Consider the following 21,403-nt stretch of genomic DNA (forward strand, 5'->3'; position numbering starts at 1 on the left):
AGTAATACTGGCCTCATACAATGAGTCTGATTCACAATTTTAAAGTTATCCTGCTATAGAATTTTGCTGAATTTGAGAAGGCTATATCACGTTTGTTAAGTAAAAATGTATAGTTTGGCTATACCCCAAGACATGTAACATTTTGTTTTACCAATGCCAAAGCAGAAGTTTAATTCTAATGTGCACTGGTAAAATTTTTCTATAATTTCTTCAAGTAAGTTTATTTTTATCACACTCTGTCAATAATCATGCTACGATATTTATGTGTAGTTGACCTTTTGCTCTATTTAACACCAGAGAGTTATATTTCAGTAATGAGTTAAGTGCTTTCCTAGAAACCTAGTACATGAATACAAGACAAATTATTAAACAACTATTGTATTTTTGTTAAGCACATTTTGCACCATTTTCTATGATGTCAATTTCATTAAAATATTTTAGGCTCCTTACCTCCCCCAAATAATCAGTAGCAGTGGGGAATTAAGCAAAATGAATGGGAACATGTGTGTTTGATGTGACACATGTAAGTATATTAGGTAGATAGTGTAGAAAGATCACTGAGCATGGAAACCCAACATCTGAGTTCACATTCTGGATCTGCTGCTCATTAGCTATGACTTTGGACCAATCACCCAATTAGTCATATTGATATAGTAGAGATATTTAATCTTACATAAGAGAGACTGAAGTAAGAACATTTTGGTAATAAATGCTAGGTAAATTTTTACTGTAACAATTTACATTTCACTTACCCTTATTTTGCTTTAAGTATAAGCTTTGGTACAGAGATATATAGTACTGATACATAAACCAAATGATTCTGAAAGATGCTCAATTTGTAGTAGAATTTTCAAGTATTGCAAGTGGGGAAACTCAAAATTTTCTGGTTGAACAAACTTTGAAAAAAGAACAATATTTCCCATGGAGGAGGAGGAGGAGGAGGAGGAGGAGGAGGAGGAGGAGGAAGAAGAAGAAGAAGAAGAAGAAGAAGAAGAAGAAGAAGAAGAAGAAGAAGAAGAAGAAATAATAATACTACTTCTGGAAAAAGGGTGGATAAAATGGGAAGATGTTCTGAGTGCAAAAAAAAATGTTAATACATTTTAAAATTCTATAGCTCCCATTTTGTAATTCATAATATACACTAGTTACCAAAATCTCAAGGAAATCTTGAAATAAAGAAGCCAAAGAGCTTCATTTAACCCAACTTTTAACACTTGTTTACACGTGAAGTTCCCTTTATTTTTATTTTTTTAAATAATTTTTTATGTTTATTTATTTTTGAGATAGAAACAGAGCATGAATGAGGGAGGGGCAGAGAGAGAGAGACACAGAATCTGAAACAGGCTCCAGGCTCTGAGCTATCAGCACAGAGCCTGATGCAGGGTTCGAACCCACCAACCGTGAGATCATGACCTGAGATGAAGTGGGACGCTTAACCAACTGAGCCACCCAGGCGCCCCGTGAACCTCCCTTTAAAAACAACAATAACAACAACAAAATCAAACTTGTATTCTCCATAAAACTGTGAGTCATTCAGTAAGACATCCTTTACTCAGAGGAAAGCAAAGCAAAGTCATTAATGCAAGACAAGGGTACTTGTGAAAAAGATATTTTCTTTGTCATATTTAAAAATAAACTAGAGGGGTGCCTGGGTGGCTCAGTCGGTTAAGCGACCGACTTCAGCTCAGGTCACGATCTCGCGGTCCGCGAGATCGAGCCCCGCATCGGGCTCTGGGCTGATGGCTCAGAACCTGGAGCCTGCTTCCGGTTCCATGTCTCCCTCTCTCTCTGCCCCTCCCTGTTCATGCTCTGTCTCTCTCTGTCTCAAAATAAATAAACGTTAAAAAAAAAAAATTAAAAAAAAATAAATATAGAGAAATGAAGTCTGAAAATCTTAATTTTTTACAAAAAATATAAGAGCCATATGGTTTATTTAACTCATATGTTTTGAAATATTTTAATTTACTGCATTTAGCACTTTATTGAGTATACATTGTGTTAGGATGTCCTTGGAACTACAGTAGAGGGGACGGCCATCTTGCCAGCGCAACCCGACAAAAAGCCCCTAGTAGCGTGCCAGAACGAATTGGAGGTCAACCAATCACTGAGCAACAGCACGACCTGACACGAAAAAGGCCCACCCAGACTTAAACCTGGAACCAACCGCTGCAGCTTAAAAACCCCACCCCACCACACCTGGGGGCAACTTCCCTGACTCCTCTCCTCTCTCTCTCTCTCTCTCTCTCTCTCTCTCTCTCTCTCTCCCCCCCCCTGAGTGAGGAACCTCGCCCAAGACCTTAGTTCCCAAATAAAGCCTTTGACTGCTAAAATTTTTTAGCCTCTGACTCCTATCTTTACCCTGCCTTAGCCTGACCCTAACACATTGTATATAACAATATATGATAAATACCTAATATATTTAAATACATTTTTATGTCTTTAAACTTATGATAGCATAATTCAATATATAATATTAAATATAAGTATAGGTTCTTAAATATGCTAATTACATATATTTGGTAGTATAATAAATATATATTAATTAAATGTATTAAATACATTAAATATGTATTAAGTACATAAAGTAAATATATATACTTAACATATATTTAATATTTTATTATTTTGTATCTATTATATTTAATATTTTAATATATAACATATAAAATTATATGGATTGATATTTTAAAAGACATTTTGAATATTTTAAAATATGGAAAAGAAATATAATTTTATATTTCATGTGTTAAATTATGCAATGTGTATTTAAACATATATATTTAATAATGTATTGTTTAATAATTTAGTATATTAAAATGAGAAACATAATTTTATATATCACCTATAAATATAAATTATACATAAATATATAAGTAGATCTATCTATTTAAATTTATAAAACATTAATATATGATATAAAATATATTAACTTATTTTTCTAACGCATGTAGCTTGGAAAAAAATTGTTTTAAAGGCCAAAATGTAAGATGTATGTACATCTGATGTAAACTAGAGACACAAAGCATAAAAGGGGAAGTCATTAATGAATTTCTTGGGTCAATCAACTCTTTCTCTCTTACCCAAAGAATTACATACATGGATACTCAATTGCCTGTATCTCTTACAACACAAACTCTCAGGTTATTTCAACTTTCTTTAGAATGAGAGTTTCAAAATTATACAAGTGTTTGACTTAACAGTATTTTAGTCAAGCATACTTTTCCATTTATTTTATGGCTCACTAAAAATAAAAAAATCATGATAATATCAGTATAACTCATTCTTATGAAGAAAAACGTACAGAAAGGGAGGGCTAACGCCAAAGAAACATCCTTTCCCCCTTGCATCTGAAAGAAATAGCTAAATAGTTGTAAGTGTCAGAAGGGGAAATCTTACCTCAAGTGTTAGTGTTTTGACACCAGCCCTCCCCGGGATATGGAGGAATGACAACTGTACATTCAAAGCCTGTTTGATCAAATTGAAGTGGTAATTCTATGTCAAATGGAGACAACAAAGCAGCTTCAAATTAGACAAGCGATGGTGCATTGGCCATATTCACAGACTTTCTCGGTATTCCTCCAAAACCACTTGTTTTTTCCTGCTTAAAATATATCTCACAGGAACAAACTGCTATTTTACAAAGACCACAACATCGAAGTTGGGGGTAACTTCTTACAGTAACTGGTGGTACCAGTGGTTGCTTTCTACTGAAGTGATCTATGTGACAGGGAATGTTCACAGCCTTGCTATGTTTCCATGGACTTAATCATACATTAAGAACACCTGCCAACATTTTTGCACTGAATTTAAAAGCGATAATAATGTATAATCAACACCACAGCTAATAATACAGAGCATTTACATCATATGTTCAACTATCCACTCAGCAAAACCAAAGAGGAGAGAAAAACATAAAGCAGAATGAAAATAGATATAAATAGTGCCATAGATTTCTGCCTGCCATTGGGCCCATACAGCCCTTGGACTGAAAAAGAATGAGTTTGTTGTCCCCATCTACTATCTATCATCCAGTTGCCATCAACCCCTACCCTACCACTCTGTCACCTCCAGCTCTAGAATAAGCCTCTCATCGGGCTAAAGGGGATTTCTGTGATCAGTTGTAGACACACACACACACACACACACACACACACACACACATACACACACATGCATGCACGCAAGTCCGAGTCAGGGACCTATTTTTTATAATGGAGAGAAAACTAACTCCTTTGGACTTCACAAAGAATTGTATGTTATATAGTTAGTGTACTTTATTGGCTATTTAGGAAATGTTCATGGATTTTTTTTTTTTTATTCTTGAACTTAGTTTTATGTACTGATCATGTAATAGTAATGACTACTTACTATGGACTCATGTGATTTTCATCATATAAACTACTCTAATTCCAATTTAAACTTCATCTATCTACCTACCTAAACTGTCTAATCTATGTATATCAGAATACCAGTAAATCAGAGTAATCTTATGATAAAAAACAGAAACAGACCCATAAATACAGAGAACAAACTAATGGTTGCCAGAGGGGAGGGGATTTTTAGGGGTGGGTGACATGGGTGAAGGGGAATGGGCGTTACAGGCTCCCATAAATGGAATGAGTAAGTCATGATGATAAAAGGCACAGCACAGGGAATACAGTCAATGGTACTGTAATAGCACTGTCTGGTGACAGACGGTAGCTACACTTGGGATGAACAGAGGATAATGTATAGACTCGTTGACTTGCTATGTTGTACACCTGAAACTAATGTAAAATTGTGTCAATATATTTTGATTAAAAAAGTGGTCTTATTATAAAAATAACCTCCAAGCCTCCATAATTTGTTTTAAATTTATGTCTAAAAAGTCTGATGGTAATTTTATTAATAGCAGTAGTTGATTTTTGTCGGTATATTGATGAAAACTCTCTACAGTTCACAACTGCTTCTCTAGAGAATTTTTTTTTTTATATAGTGAATGAAACTTTAAAAAGAAGGGAAGGAGGATAAAATATGAAAGAAAACGTGAGAGAATACCTTTCTCTAAATATATAAAGTTGTTAGTTTTTTTACTGTTTATTTTTGAGAGAGAGAGACAGACAGAGCATTAACAGGGAAGGGGCAAAGAGAGAGAGGGAAACAGAGAATCTGAAGCAGGCTCCAGGCTCCAAGCTGTCTGTCAGCACAGAGCCTGCCACGGGGCTCGAACTCAGGAACCATGACATCATGACTTAAGCTGAAGTTGGACTTAACTGACTGAGCCACCCAGGTGCCCCGATAAAGTTGTTATTTTAACTATTTCAAGTGTTCAAAATACCATTAATGATAAAATAAGCTTTACATTCAGAGTTAAGGATATTATATTATACGCTGCTTCCAGAATTACTTTTCACCACTTCAAAATACAGATGAAACAGTCTTGGTAAATGTTCATTACCTCCCTTCCACTCTCAGATTGGATAGAGCATGATGTTGAGATCGCAGACACACATACAGGCTTGTGACCATATCGACCATCGGAGGGGAATGCGCCTTTACAATTTGGGTTCTGTTTCCCTGTGACTAAACAAAATATAGGTGTAACTGTGTTTGGCCTCTAGGAAGGATGTCAATTATTGGGGCCAGAAGGAAGATTGCAGTAAGGAGTTTTTTGCATGTGTAAATAGAAGATGAAACTCATCCACCCACCTCACAGTCTTATTGTAATGACCAAATGAGGTACTAGATGTAAAGATTTTGAAAAATTTGTACCGCTATCAAAAAGGAGCTGTTGCTGTATTACAATATCAAAAATATGTCTGAAAGTGATGCCACACAACTGTACCAACCTGTTAATTCTAGTTCCTTTCTGAAGTACTCTATATGCTATACCAAGTCTTAAATACAAATAATGTTAACAATTGGTGTAAGAATAAATCAGTTTCCTCATTTTTTTTTTATTGCAATTAAAGTAGCCAACCTTCAAGATGGATCCCACTAATCCTTGCCTCCTGGTGGTCATATTCTGTGTAATCTCCTCCTGTTGAGTGTGGGCTAGACTTATTGATTGACTTAAAACAAAGAGATTAAGGCAGAAGTGACCCACAAGTTAGGTCATAAAAGGCAGTGTGCTGTGCCTCTTAATTGTTCCTTGATCACGTACTCTGAGGGAAGCTAGCTGCCAAGTCAGGTGCAGCTTTACTGAGGGATCCACATGGCAAGGAGCTGAGACCCTTTGCCCACAACCACTGGAATAAGATTCTCTAGCCTCAGGAAAAGCCTCAGATGATTGCAACCCTAAGCAGCATCTTGAGCGCAACTTCATGAGTGACTCCAAAGCAAAACCACCGAGCTAAGTAAGACACCTATGGATTTCTAATCCTCACAAGCTTCATTAAATAGTAAATTCTAGCGACTTTAAACTGTTGTCAGGTTAATCTGTTACATGATGATAGGTAATTAATGCAGATTCTGGTACCCAACATTTCTGAGAAAAAAAAAATACATGGGGAATGACTTTGAAATCAAACAGTGGTCAGAGGTGGAAAGATTTTGGAGAGGGTTAGTGAAAGTTTAAAGTGCCTTGCATACAACTGTTTATAGAATTTTGAACATTGAACTGAGAGTAGGTGATCTCACAAAAGAGACTGTCAACCAGACGGTGTTGAAGTTGCCATCTGGTTTCTTCTTGCGGCTAATAGTGAAATGTGAGAGGCAATACATAAGCTAAAGGAAGAACTATGAAACAAAAAGCAAGCACTGGCTGGTTTTGAAAATTCTCAGTCTCTCCAGATGGCAAACAATGCTGAAATTAAGAAATGGCTTCTGAGTAAAGGTCAAACTCAGGAAACTCTCAGGAAATTACAGTCTAAAGATGACACTGAGATTGTGACTATAAAATCCTTTAAGACTTCAGAAAGACCAAAGAAGGTACCTTAGACTCCACTGATTTAGATTAAAGAGCCTCTAAATATTTTAAGGGTGTAACTGACAAATCAGTTTAATCAAGCCTTCTGGAAGTATAAAGGCACTGTCCTTTAGAAGAAGTCAGAGGCTGAAACAGGCTTATCTCTAAGACTTTTGGGGATGTGTTTTCCATCTAAAGTGCTGGACCCAAATAAGATTCACAGAAGACCCATAACTTTTTATTTGGAGGGCATGGTTCTTATGGTAACTGTGTGCTTAACTTTTTATTTTATTTTTTATTTAGATTCAAGTAAGTTAACATGTTGTGTAATAATGGTTTCAGGAGTAGAATTTTGTGATCACTTACATAGAACACCTAGTGCTCATCACAAGTGCACTTCTTAATGCCCATCACCCAATTAGCCCATACCCCCCAATCACCTCCCCTCCAGCAACCCTCAGTGTGATCTCTATATTTAAGAGTCTGTTATGGTTTGTCTCCTTGTCTGTTTTTATCTTATTTTTTTTCCCTTCCCTTCCCCTATGTCCATCTGCTTTGTTTCTTAAATTCCACATATGATTGAAATCATATGATGTTTGTCCTTCTCTGACTGATTTATTCCACTTAGCATAATACACTCTAGTTCCATCCACATTGTTACAAATGGCAAGATTTCATTATTTTTGATCGCCAAGTAATATTCCACTGTGTATATGTGTACATATATATATATATATATGTACACATATACACAGTGGAATATATTATATATATATATGTATATATATATATATACACACACACATACACACACTCAAACACACACACATACACACACACCTATACATACACATCACATCTTCTTTATCCATTCATCAGTCAATAGACATTTGTACTCTTTCCATAATTTAGTTAATGTTGATAGTGCTGCTACAAACATTGGAGTACATGAGCCTCTTGGAATCAGTATTTTTGTATCCTTTAGATAAATATCTAGTAGTGTCATTGCTGGGTTGAAGGGTAGCTCCATTTTTAACTTTTTGAGGAACCTCAATACTGTTTTCCAGAGTGGCTGTACCAGTTTGCATTCCCAACAGTGCAAAAGGGTTCCCCTTTTTATTGCATTCTCACCAACATCAGTTGTTGCCTGAGTTGTTAATTTTAGCCATTCTGACAGGGGTGAGGTGTTATCTTATTGTGGTTTTTGTTTGTATTTCCCTGATGATGAGTGATGTTGAGCATCTTTTCATGTGTCTGTTAACCATCTGGATGTCTTCCTTGGAAAAGTGTCTATTCATGTCTTCTGTCCATTTCTTCACTGGATTATTTGGTTTTTTTTGGGTGTTGAGTTTGCTAAGTTCTTTATAGATTTTGGATACTAACGCTTATATGATATGTCATTTGCAAATATCTTTTCCCAATCTGTCAGTTGCCTTTTAGTTGATTAATACCTTTGCTGTGCAAAGACCCATAAACTTTTTAAAAGAATTATTATCAATGGAATCTGTGTCCATGTGGACTGAAAGGAACAGAGGCGGTACAAATGGATATGAGGCTATTGGACTTTCAAAATTCTACCGGCAAAAAGCAAGCACAGAAACTGTTCAGCTAAAGAGATATGCTACTTTTCACAGAAAAGGGATGACTCAGGTGTGTCGGGAATGAGCCAATACCCCAGAACTTAAAACAGTGGAGAACAACTTCAGAAAAGAACACGAGAGAGTTTTCTCTCCATGGTCCAAAGACTTGTATGGAGTCTTTTTCCCTCCTTCTCCTTTGTGACTAAGAGTTCCTATGGCAGTTATCCTATACCTGCCTGACTATGCTGATTATGTATAAGGTAGGAAACTTTCTTCTTTAGTTCACAGAAGGAGCCTTATCTGCACTTGGATTGATTAAAATCCTGGACTTTGCTTTGATGCTGCAATGAGATACTGTGGGGGTGTGACTACATTTTGTCTATGGGAGGGAAGTGAATCTCTGGGGCCACAGGAAATACTGGAGTAGACACCCTTTAAGGTAGCCCCCAATTATCCCTGCCTTCTCCAGTCAGGTAGACTAACTTAATGACTTACTTGTAATGAATATAAAGTAACAGGGTGGGACTCAGAGACTAGGTCATTAAAGACATCACTCACTCTCAAGTCTTTCACTCAGGGAACCCAGATGCCATGCTGTCATCAGCCCTATGGAGAAGTCCACATGCCAAGGAACCGAGGTCACCTGCCAATAACTACAAGTGAGCTTGGAAGCAGATCCTCCAGTATTGGACAAAGCTGCAGATGACAGACGGCTGTAGTCCAAGTTAACAGGTTAAAAGGAACTCATTAGGCACCCTGAGCCAAAACCACATGTCTTAGTTATTCCTGAATTTTTGACCCTTAGAAAAACTCTGTATGATAATAAACAATAGTTGCTTTAAGGGACTAATTTGGGGGAAATTTTGTTGTGTATTAAGAGATAACTAATATAATAATAATATAAAATTGAATGGAGCAAATCTGAGTAAAGAGATTTAGTAGATTTAAATTTCAAGTCCAGGCAAATGTCCCACTTAATTTGAGAACTACTATACATGGTTAGCCAGTGAGAGCTAGAATTTGGACGCAGTACTGAACACTCCCAGTCACAGGCATTAGCTCTTAATACAGCAAATGTTTCCATACAATGAATTTTCTTTTCTTTTTTTTTTTTTAATGTTTATTTACTTTTGAAAGAGAGACAGAGACAGAACATGAGCAGGGAAGGGGCAAAGAGAGAGGGAGACACAGAAGGCTCCGAGCTGTCAGCACAGGGCCCAATGCAGGGCTCACACCCATGAACCACAGGATCATGACCTGAGCCAGTTGGACGCTTAAGGACTGAGCCACCCATTAGCCCCCCAGCCAATGAATCTTCTATCAACTTGAGTTAAATGAATCATCTATTCCTTCTTGGTCTCTGTTTTTGCCATTAACTGTATTCCAATAAATACATTTTTAATTTAATAGCTGGCAAATGTGTACAAGTAGCACTTTTCAAAGTATCTTCTAGGAAATGGTTAAGCAAACATGATAAAGATTAGCAGGAAATTAAGGAGAGTGAGGATCTACCTATAATACTATAGTCCAGCAGCCCAAAGGAGTAACTGATACAATGAAAGGGCACACTTTAGCACAAAAGAAAACATACCATGTAAATAATGTATTATATAACAACTCCAAGTGAGAAACTCAAGTTCTGATTCCCAGTTTAGCTAAATCTCAAGGGTCCATAAAATTGTGCCAGAATCTCATAAAAGTCCATGTACTTTCTGCTTTCTATAAGGCCAGCAATACAGGGGAAGCATTCTTTTTCACAGAATTACATTGCTGCTTCTCATCCTGGCCATATTCCAGGAATGGGAAGGTGAAAGAAAAAAACGTTAGGCAGAGTTTTTCCATCTTACTACCTGGCTTTGGGTTCCTGTTCTTAACAGAGTGGCAGAACCGTTTCACTTGTTCTCTTTAAACAATGTGGCATGAAAGGGAGCAACAGGTCCAAATATTCTTAACAGCAAAGACAATTATAAAGACAAATTCAGGACAAAAAAAAAAAATCTCTTATTATTAGTGTGTAAATTTCAACATAAAACGTTTTAGCTCCAGTTTTAAAAAACAGATGCAACAGGGCAAGGTGAATTTGAACAGAAGTCTTAACACTGGGTTTTCCCTATTTAAGTGATTTCATGTAACATGTTCTTTAGGCATACCTTCATCAAGTAAGAACATACAACTACACTTCCTCCCTGTCTTTTTTTTTTTAAAGTCTTTGATTATTGTTATAATCTCTCTAACAACTGGTATCAGGAAAAAAATGGTTAAAAGTAATTTTTCTGCTATGTGTATTTCTTTAATTTATGCTACAACTTAGCTGTATTCCAGTCAAGCTCTTCAATGAAGACAAATCCTTGCATTCTACATCATCATACAAAACCACAGATTTGCACAGAAGTTTTAACTACCCACAGGGATTTTCCTTACAATTTTTTTTTTCGGTTTTAGCGAACCCAGCATACATGTATCATTAAATCCATGCAGATATTGTATCATAAAGCCAAATGGAGGGAAGGCAGCTTGCTAGCTGAATGCTATAGGCAAACTTGGGTTTGGTGACTCAAGCAACTAGCATCGTTGATTGTAGTGTGAATAAATCACAAAGCCATGCAATGTCATCTTAACAGTCTTCCTATTTTTAAATAATGCTACTCTTTAAAGACAGTAAGAGGGGTGCCTGGGTGGCTCTGTCAGTTGAGCATCTGACTTCGGCTCAGGTCATGTCTCGAGGTTCATTGAGTTCAAGCCCCGTGTCAGGCTCTGTTTTCACAGCTCAGAGCTTGGAGCCTCTCTCTTTCTCAAGAAATGAATAAACATTAAAAAAGTAAATTAAAGACAATAAGATGTGTCCTATGGTTAAGTGCCTTCTGCGTATAGATCTGATCTTTCAGAGTTTTTATATTTTAGTATATCTAATAATTTATTTTAATATAAAATAGCTTATATCTAGTATTTTATTATATACATTACATTTTATATTTATATGTGTATTATATAAACCTACTGTATACTTTGTTTTATTATACATATAAAATAAAACAAAATAGATAATAAAATATACTCTCTCTCTCTCTCTCTCTCTCTATATATATATATATATATAATCATAATACTTTGATGAAAATAAGTATGCAGATAGTTCATAGTGAAAAGATCAAATTCAGGCAACCGATCAGGAATTTTGAAATAATCCTGACACCTTGTCTCTTTCTTTATGTGGTGTTAATCCAACCCTGGTGGAACTTTACTGCCCCAGTCAGTCCCAGTACAATTAATCACACTGCAAATGTCTAACTCCTTGGAATGACCATCTCATTATAAAGTTTTGGGCCCCATTATTTTTGACTTTATACTCCCTTCTCTCAAGGCCTCCTCCACAAGCCAAAAACTGGCCACGGTCACCGGGAGAGGAAAAAAGGAAGCAGCTTGTAAGTGCTGCCTCTTTTCTCTGCACATCTGGCTTTTATTCCATTGCCTTTTGTACTTTCCACACACAGATAAATTACTCATATGTAATAATTCTTTTTTTTTTTTTTTAATTTTTTTTTCAACGTTTTTTATTTATTTTTGGGACAGAGAGAGACAGAGCATGAACGGGGGAGGGGCAGAGAGAGAGGGAGACACAGAATCGAAAACAGGCTCCAGGCTCCGAGCCATCAGCCCAGAGCCTGACGCGGGGCTCGAACTCACAGACCGCGAGATCGTGACCTGGCTGAAGTCGGATGCTTAACCGACTGCGCCACCCAGGCGCCCCTCATATGTAATAATTCTTAAGAAACTGAGAAAAATTAAAACTTTTATACTGGCACCCAAATCTTTAAAGGGTTTTGCTGAAGATATTTATTTCAGTGTCTTTTTTTTTTTAATGTTTCTTTATTTTTTTTTAATTTTTTTTAACGTTTATTTATTTTTGAGACAGAGAGAGACAGAGCATGAACGGGGGAGGGTCAGAGAGAGAGGGAGACACAGAATCGGAAGCAGGCTCCAGGCTCTAAGCCATCAGCCCAGAGCCCGACGCGGGGCTCGAACCCAGGGACCGCAAGATCGTGACCTGAGCTGAAGTCGGACGCTTAACCGACTGAGCCACCCAGGCGCCCCTAATGTTTCTTTATTTTTGAGAGAGAGACAGAGTGCAAGCAGGGGAGGGGCAGAGACAGAGGGAGACACAGTATCTGAAGCAGGCTCCAGGCTCTGAGCCTGATGTAGGGCTCAAACTCAAAAAACCATGAGATCATGACCTGAGCTGAAATAGGGCACATAACCAATTGAACCACCCAGGCACCCCTATTTCAGTGTTCTGAAGAATTCCAGAAGTCTATGAAAACATGAATAACCTCAGAATTTAATTTTGTGTTGATTTCTCCTGCCCAGCTTGGAAAGGATTAAAGAAGAGAGACCAAAATCTGTAGATATGAATAAAACTCACCCAATGGGGCATCAGAACATCTGGGCTTTAAAACCACCTCAGATCCAATATTATGCCAATTCTTACCATAACACTTGCTACCTGAGTGATATAAATAAAGAGACAAGCATTCTTTAAAGGCTGGCAAAAGCCAAATGCCATTAAAGACACATTTTTAAAATTTCTCACCTTGGGAGAAAGCAAAAATGTCTTCAGGACATCAATCCCCTCATATCTAAGGTTAAGGCTGATCTAAAATGGTGGCTCAAAAACTTTCATATGCATTAGAATCAAGTACGATGTTTGCAGAAAATTCAGATTCTCAGGGCCAATCCACAGAAATTTGGGTTAAATGGGTCTGGTATAGAACCTGAGAATCCTGATTTTTGTAAATTCTTGAGAATAGAAATGACATTTTGATAAACGCTGAGCTGAACCTTCTTTGAGCTTCCTTTCAAGATGAACAACCTTTCTTTGAGGAGCAAAAAAACAGATTTCAGATAGTTCTTAGCTCTATGTTAAATCACCACACTATCTTAGGTCAGGTGTGTCCTGTTTCCCCCAGGTTGCACTTGAAGGTACAGCTGATTTTGAGTTTCGGAGAGGATCCTTCCCGCAAAAGAGAGCACACCATGAAAATAACACTAAGCTACTGTGTTCTTTATTGTCAAATCATGTAATCTGTCACCACATCACTTTTCTTTTGGATAGGTCATTGCTCAGGTGTGGACCTGATTATTTTTGAAATGTTAAAACAAAGGAAGTATGTATTATCACTGTCTCTTTGGCAGCATAGATTTTCTTTCAATTCTTTATGCTGCGGGGGCAAGGAGAGGTTTAGCTCTAGTGAGCACTAAGAGATCTTGGAATCTCTTTTGAGCAGGAATAGGGGAAGAGACAAGAGCCAACTGAATCATTACAGCTGTCAAAAGCATTTTCTTTATGACATTTTGTGTATCTCTTCATTAGGCCATCACATAAATTTTTACCATTTAAATGGCAATCAGATGCATATAGAAGCATGTTCATTAAGACTGAATAAGGAAACTCTTATCAAGTGGGATCTCTGTAACAATGTTATAGATATGTTAAAATCACATGAAACATATGTAACTTCCCCAGTGTAACTGGACCGATGCTATCCAGTAACCCAAGAACAGAGGATAGAGGAATAGAGAATGAGCCTAAAGTTCCCAAACAGTAATTAGAGAAAAGAAAGTAACATTTCCTAAGATTCGAAAAATTTGGTACTTCAAAGACAGGTTAACTGTACATTCATAAAGTCCAAGTTAAAATATTTCCATTGTGACTAAAACTTCAGTTTTATGTCAAAAGATATGTTCCAGTCTCCGCCATTTACTGGAGGAATGGCTCTGGGAAAGTCTTTAACCCTCTGAACCTTAGTTTTCTCATGGGGACTACCGGAAGGCACCTGGGTAGCTCAGTCAGTTGAGCATCCAACTCTTGATTTCAGCTCAGGTCATGATCCCAGGATCGTGGGATTAAGCCCTGCATTGGGCTTGGAGCTGACAGTACAGAGAGTCTCCTTGGAATTCTCTCTCTCCCTCTCTCTGCCTCTACCCTGCTCGCTCTCCCTCTCTCCCAAAATAAATACATAAACATTTTTTAAAAAGAATATTTAAAAATTAAAACAAAATAAAATAAAATAAAATGGGACTAATGAAACATCTTATGCAAGGCTATCAAGAGGATTAAAGAGATGTGAGTGCACATTGCCAACAATAAGGCACTATATGAACACAATATTATGCCAATTCTTATCATAACACTTGCTACTTGAGTGATATAAATAAAAAGACAAGAATTCTTTAAAGGCTGGCAAAAGCCAAATGCCATTAAAGACACATTTTTAAAATTTAACAAACCTTATTTTCCCACTGAAATCATTAATGATGATGACGACGGTGATGGCAATGACTTCCATGGTCTGAAATTCAGCAAGTGTTTTGTAAAACAATCCAAAGCCATAGTGAAGACCCAATGTTGAGTCTACACTAGGAGTCCTTCAAACAGAAACAAACTGAATCAAAATAAATCTCACCCCTGGAAGAGAGTTTAAGCCTGTTAGGTCAAAAAGATCCTATTCATTCAAAAAGAACTTTGAAGCTAAGGCTTAAAAATGGTCAGGGTGTAGCAAAAATGTCCTTTCCTCTCATTTCTTCACTATTTCCATATTCCCAAACATAGCTAATGATTTCCTTTGCTCTGGAGCCAACATAGAATTTGAAATTATATAGGTTTTTCCAATACAAAACCTACATTGCTGATTTTCACAGACAGGAAGCAAGGGCAGAGTTGTATTAAAATTATTTGGAGAGGTTTTTTTCAAACTATCAAGTGCCCTGCACATCCTTCCTCACATACCTGTTCCCAAAACAGGATTCTAATATTATGATACACAGAGAAAGGCAATACAACTCCAGAAAAACATAACACGTCATTATCGAGGAAGAGAAGGGTTAAGCTGCATTATTTGAAAATGTTCTCATGCATACCCTCCAGCACTACAGATTAGAAAACCCTCAAGTTAGATCGCTATGTGCTCAACGATCTTTTTAGAATGAACCTTTTTGAAAACAAAAACAGTGTTCTTCACACAAAATATGGTATTGTCAGAGTAGTATTATTTTCTTTAAAAATGAACAACTGTATTACTTCAGGTCTATAAACAGTCATCCAAATAGTGTGTAAACTGAGAAGTGTTTTAAAAATAAGATAGATACAGACAGATAGAAATATGTAATATATATATATTTTCTGAAGTATAAATATATTACAACTCAACAGTTGTGCCTATAATGAATATACTTCTTCCGGTGTCTATAATCCATCTTTCACTGACATTGGCATCGGGATTTGACAAAGGAAGGTAAGGGTTGGTATTGAACAAAATTGAGAAGAGGGAAGGAGAAAAAGAAAAATAGACATTCAGCAGAGAAACAGCACTTTAAAACAAAACATATCTAAGTGCAACAAAAATGAAATTGTGCCTCGAGTAATCGGTATCATGCAGGTGTTGGTAAAGTAAGATCTGAGCAGCTTAGTTATTTGCACAGATTCTATGGACAATTTGCAGTGGACTCGTAGGAAGCTTGTCGGTAAGCATGGAGAGGAGGATTGTTTGTGATTAACTTAAAGCAAGGATAAAGCCAGGCCTTTATTAAGTACATACTACAATCTGCACAACATTTGCAATCAACTAGGAAAGGCCCTGGATGGGGAGGTAAACTCATAAAGTGCTAGACAGCTGGCCAAAAAAAAAAAAAAAAAAAGAAAGAAAGAAAAAGAAAAACAAGTACTTTCCATGAATGGCTCAGTTTTGTGAAGGAAGAGTGGAAATGAATTAGAATTCTCTAAATATTGAGATTCAATTGCCATAATATGCTTAGGGGCATTATTGTGGAATTGAGTGCCTGGAGGCAGATGACGGATTTGACCCAATGCCCTTATCCAGGAATCCTCCGACTCCAATCTAATGAACACATACTCGTAATTATTTCTCAAACAGTTTTTATCTAATTTTAAAGTGGATAATTTATACCACTTGTATAAAAATGCATTAAGTTTCATTAAAATATTCAGCATTAGTAGAACTTTGAGCAGAATACATTTCTTATGGTTTCACAAAGTCATACATATTTATAATATTAAAACTCTTCAGTTGCTTTAATAATAGAATCTCTATCCCATAGATCTGAATACTAATTTTAATATGCTCCTATAGAAGAAAGCTATGTGCATACACACAAAAAATGCATTCGCATTTTATACTTTCTTGTTTTTGTGCTTATTTCTTTTTTATTACGCTTTCTCTTAATTAAACTTTGCTTTTCAGCAAAAAGCTTGTTTTTCCCCTTTTCTTCACTCTTTTATCTTTTTTTTTTTTTTTTTTTTTTTTTTCTAAGTTAAAAATACAAGCGCTTGGAAGGTATTTACCACATTCTGTTAAGGAAGTTAAGGAAGGATCTCATCTTATCCTTCCGGCGTGTTCTGCATTATTTGGCTGGTTTTGTTTCAGTTCAAGGCTTTGCCTAATGGGTCATTCATTTTTGAGAATATAAGCCTTCGGGGCAAAGAAGCACATATGCTGATGCATTGCTAGTCTCTTGTGGCAAATCTAAAAAGGGAAGTGTCAGAACATCAAACTGGGAGAGGTGGTTTTTGGTGCATGCTGCCTCCCACAACTCCGTCATCTCAGAGAGCTTCACGAAGCGATGAATTAAATACTCATAATCGATGACTCTAATCAAATGGAGCTGTGATCTATCTACCATCTACCCATCCATCTTCAGAATCCATATCTAAAGTGGCTGATGCACGGAACTGTCAAAAGAGGGCAAGTATACACTCATCATAGCTCCCGTCAGCCTGGAAATGAGAGCTATTGAGAGAGGAAGTCTGTGCCAAGACACAGGAGCTACAGCTTTTTCTTTTCTCAAAGTGCAGTGAAATCTTTAAGTCTTCTGATTCATATCTGTACAGTTCCAATGAGAATGTAGTGCGAGATTTAAAGTATGCTTCTAAAACAACCTATAAACTAATACCAAGATCCTGTTATTCCTGGATTCCTCCAAGGAATCCAGACACTGAGAAACATTAAACTAATCTTCCGTGGGCTTGTGAAGTCACAGACAGGAGTCTGAAAGAGTAACACTTCAACCTGGGAAGCTTGAGTTCATGAGCTCCGTATAGTTATTCTTAAGCTGATTTAACATTAAGCAATTGTTAAGTCAGGCAGTGACCTGGGTTTTAAAAACTAAGGCAGGCTTGGAGATTTCACTCTAAGTTTAAATTTGGACTTCCTCGCATGTTAAATTTGTAGCGTGGGCTATCATGTTGATACCAATAAAGTGACGTCTGGTCAAGCAGACAACGGCCTGGGAATCCATTGTAACGAGGTGCACATCAACATTTGACTGAATGACTTACACCCTCTGAGCCTCTGTCTTCTGTTATATAAAATGTGGATAATATTTGCCAACATATGTTAACGTGGATTTTTTTTAGACTTGGTTAATGCTAAGGCCCCAGCATCATAGAGGTCAACCACTCCTAGCTTTCAAAGTGAGCTCCTGAAACATCTAGATGGAACTTGCACAGCAGTGATGAAACCCAGTTCTGCAGTATGTCTGCCCTTGTGAAATTTTTACCAATGACTCAAGGGTATAAAAGGATTAAAGTTGGCCACCTCAGGGGGAGTTGGAGATTAAAGGAAGGATTTTCTTGGAGAAAGTTGTTAATATGAGAGGATTCCCTCCACTCCCATGGAGAGTAGCATGGAACACTTTAGTTTTACCTCAAGGTTAGTGAGAAGAGTTTCAAGGAGACTACACAGTGGGCATAATATATGTGCCTTACAGTTTCGGGGAATACTATGGACTGGCATCTGGTTCCTACCTGACAAATCAAAAGTACAAAAGGTTGTAGCTGGAGTTGTTCAGGAAGCTAAGGCTTGCCTTTTAGAACCCAACCAAGAAGGCCACTTAAAGGGGTGAAAAGACCAGTGAAGATATCGGGATATATATACTGAATACCTAGATACGAGGAAGGAATGATAAGTACCAACTAAAGCAGAAGTAAGTATTTCCCCACTTTCAATGAATTACAAGTGGTAACTTCCTAAGTTAGAAGGACTCAGAAGTGCCCACGAAAGTGACTGATGAAAAAGAACATAAACTTTAAGCATCTATTATGCCCCAAAGAAGCCGACACCAGATGGACACCTGGCCAGGCATGTTAAGCCCTATCTGATTTCCTCAACCCCTTCATTTTTTAATGATGGAGATGGCCTGAGTCAGCCAATTGAGTAAACTTTAGACTGGAAATTAGAGAAGATATGGGCCATTTTCACTTCTCCTCATGCTGGGAAGTTATTTTAATGTGAAAAGTTTGAAGTTTGTGATTATGACACTGAATTTGACGTACATGAGACCATAGTATGACTAAAAGTAATCAGACTTCCAAAAAAATCCATAAATGACAAGGAAATTTGTGGGGCCAGCTCTAGGCTTCTCATCCAGAGGCTGGAAAAGAACCAGCCGTTCAGAATGTGTTTGAAGGGCCACTGTGGGAAAAGAATAAATTTTTTCTATTATCCCCCATATGTCCTGCCTGATCAGTATACCAATTTCATTGCATTTCTTCTTCTGAGCTGTTATAAGGACAAAGTGAAATAATACATGTAAAAGCACAGTAGCCCTATGAAGTGCAGGGTAACAAAACAGTTGAGTCAGGACAGCTGCTTATCACAGCTAAGATCCCATTATTGTGGGCTGCTTCACTAACAAACATTTTTGCATGAATCTTTTGGTACATATATAGAATCCAAAGAACACAACAGCTAATGTAAAGAACATACATACATACATACATACATAAAAGATGGTCTAGGCTTTTTCATCCCAAACCTGTGGAAGGGCTTTGGGAATTAGTGAATGGTGCTTGCAACTGGGTTCAAGAAAAGGAAGGTCTGGGGTGCCTGGGTGGCTCAGTTGGTTGAGCGTCTGATTTCGGCTCAGGTCATGATCTCACAGCTTGTGAGTTCAAGCCCCGCGTCAGGCTCTGTGCTGAGAGCTCAGAGCCCTGGAGCCTGCTTCAGATTCTGTGCCTCCCTCTCTCTCTCTGCCCCAACCCACTTGCATTCTGTCTCTGTCTCTCTCAAAAATAAACATTAAAAAAAAATAAACATTAAAAAAAATAAAAACATTAAAAAAAAAGGAAGGTCTGTACTTTCAGTGGTGTAACAAGGGAGGGTGGGAGTAGTCTAGTCTGGTAGGGATACACATTATCACTCTTGTTATTTAGAACTGCTGGCATGGAGTAAAGAAGCTGACTGACTTCTTAAGGAAGATTATTGTTCCTATATTTTCAACAGACAGTGCACTTTCTTATTGCCTGCACTTGGGATGGAGCACTCTCATTTCTTCTCCCTCCTCTACCTTGGTATGCCATTGCAGCAGACCATTGATTTCCTCTACTGTTCTAGTCCAAGAGATGAAATATTTTTAGTGACGTCAACTGGGTGTGGAGACAATATCTGCCAAACTTTTGTTAACCCACCATTTGCTAGAACTGATTCTAGCACCTATGCTCGTTGAGCAAGTCTCCCTCTGCTCTTCATTGGTCCATGTATATCTCTACACTGTCAACATAAATCTGCATTGGTGAAGATGGTCTTTCCAAACTGAGAAAAGCTGTTCTCAACCAAGAGCATACAGTTAGCTACAAACAAGGGCTTGGGTTACTTTTATGGGGGTGAGAAACCTTCCATGGAAAACATTTGAGCCCAACAACATGGCAGATATCGGGACAGTGGCAAAGAAGAGTCCAGAGAGTAAAAACTTTTTTTTTTTTTAATAAACTTTTCACAACTAGATGCATCATTATCGCACTATCTGGCAGCATACAAAATGGCCATATGCATTCAAGTCCAGGAGAGGTCATCCATAGAAGTGGACTGAGAAAGGGGAAATTGGGTGGCGGAAAGAACATGGACTGTGGTAAGCATGAATATCTAAGTGTGAATTTTGGTACTGCTACTTAGTATCCCCATAAAATCATGTTAACTAACTCACTTCTGTGATCAGTTTCCTTACCATTACAATGGTGAGGCCAATGCCTGTCTTGCAGCTTAGCACCCAATGATAGGACACGGGTTGATAGCTAAACAACCAACACAACGCCTGGCATTCTCCTAATTAAATACATATAACAAGCTTCAGGATCATATCTGGCACAAAGCAGGCACTCAGAAATGCTCTCTCTCCCACTTTTTCTGTAGAGTGTATAATATATTGGATGGGATATAAAAGCATGACATCTGCAGGCAATGCTTCATGAAGGAAAAAGCTTACATGTGTAAACAGTTTTTCATGGCCAAGTAGAAAATGCATGTACTTTGAAATTATCATTTAGTATTTCAATCACCTTGAGTAAATTAATCTATGTTGGTATTGTTTTTTTTTTCTTCATCTTCAAAACAAAAGGTAAAAATAGAGTTTTTTCACAAAATTAAATGATCTATATAAAAGTATTTAACACAGTGGTTGGCAGAAAGTTCTCAGCGCAAACTTTCCTTTCCCTCCCTTTCTTAGCTGGATAAGGAGGCTGGAAACAGGATAATCATTGAAGCACAACATTATGTATAAATATATGTAAATAAATATCAATACGATTATCACTTGATCCATTGATCTACCTTAATTCTTCTTGGTATATTATTAACCAACTTTAAAAACTTGAGAATGAAAAAAGGATCAAGCATATCAAGCAGATATGTCCACAGGGAAAATAACAGTCCAAGAGAGATAAAGTCCTGAGTAAGACACACAGTATCAAAGCTACTTTTCATTAGTTCTTCACAAAAATAAAAGACATCACACTGACTATATCAGAACTGTAAATCACTGATGTAGTAAAATCCTTCCGCAATACATATGCTGACACTGACTTAAAATGGCCCTCTTCTATTAACGCTGAGTCATCATCAAACTATTCAGAGTTCAGGATGGAGGTGGG

This window comes from Panthera uncia, chromosome D4 (genome assembly GCF_023721935.1).
Source record: "Panthera uncia isolate 11264 chromosome D4, Puncia_PCG_1.0, whole genome shotgun sequence".
Taxonomy (NCBI): domain Eukaryota; kingdom Metazoa; phylum Chordata; class Mammalia; order Carnivora; family Felidae; genus Panthera; species Panthera uncia.